The sequence below is a fragment of the Gavialis gangeticus genome, unplaced genomic scaffold (genome assembly GCF_001723915.1).
Source record: "Gavialis gangeticus isolate Ggan-Ray unplaced genomic scaffold, GavGan_comp1, whole genome shotgun sequence".
In the NCBI taxonomy this organism is placed as follows: domain Eukaryota; kingdom Metazoa; phylum Chordata; order Crocodylia; family Gavialidae; genus Gavialis; species Gavialis gangeticus.
Window position 1 is genome coordinate 18809235 of NW_017728993.1, and position 1260 is coordinate 18810494.

Here is a 1260-nt window from a genome sequence, read left to right on the forward strand (position 1 = left end):
GGGATGGAGCCGGCCAAGGACACACGTGCGGGGCCTTGCGGGGCCGGAGCAGCGGCCGGTGCCGCGGGCCGGGCTGCCGCGGTGTCAGCTCGCTCCGCCAACGGTTCCCGGCCCGTGACAAATATTTAAACTGGGGCCGGATCCTGCCCGGGGCGGCAAGAGGGAGCGGGAGCGGGAGGGGGGGCCGGGGCCCGGCTGCGGGGGGAGGAGAGCTCCGGGGTGCTCCTTGCGTGGGGGGAGAGAGAGAGAGATGTCTCTATCGAGAGAGGTAGATCTAAACAGATCGACCTATATATAGACAGCTCCAGCGATATGTGGAGGTGTCTGGAGAGCGCTCTGGATGCACAGAGCTACTTATAGAGAGCGATAGATGGGGAGAGAGATCGATATAGTTATCTCTATCGGCAGAGAGAGAGCTAGCTATCGGTATACAGAAATATAGAGATATATTTAGCTATCTTAATCGATTACACACACACACACACTATATATATAGTTATTTCAATCGATAGAGATAATTGCAATCGATATATATATATATACAGTTATCTGTATCGATATAGATAATATATATAGTTACCTCTATCGATATAGAGATATAGTTATCTCTATCGATATCTATAGAGGGATATATACAGTTATTTCAATCGATACAGAGATGTATACATAGATAGTTAGGTCTATCGATATAGATCTATAGAGACATATTATATATAGTTATCTCTATCTATATATAGAGAGATACAGATATATATAGTTATCTATCGATATAGACGTAGATAGAAATATATTTCCCTATCGATAGAAAGAGCTATATATTATTTATAGCTATCAATTGGCATGTAGCAATATATAGACGTATATAGCTCTCTCTATCGATATATCTAGAGAGATTAGCTATAGCGATGTCTATCGATACACAGAGATGCACTGTATCTATCGATAGATCAACATACAGCAACATACCGAGGTAGGTAGATATGTATGTAGCTACAGCTGTCTGTACAGTTATCTGGCTGGCTAGATGCGGGGAGGCATGTAGCTATTTCTACCGAGATCGATACAGAGAGAGGGATCTCTCTCAGCGCGTGGATGTATCGATACAGCGACCTCTATTTCTCTCTGCCTCTATTTTAGTCGGTGGGATCGTTATATCGATACAGACCCGGAGAGCGGCGTTTCGGGACGGAGCCGGGCTTCGCGGCGCCGCGCTCACAGGGTTTTGCAGAAAGCGACTCGGGCCCCGGGGCCGCCGCAGCC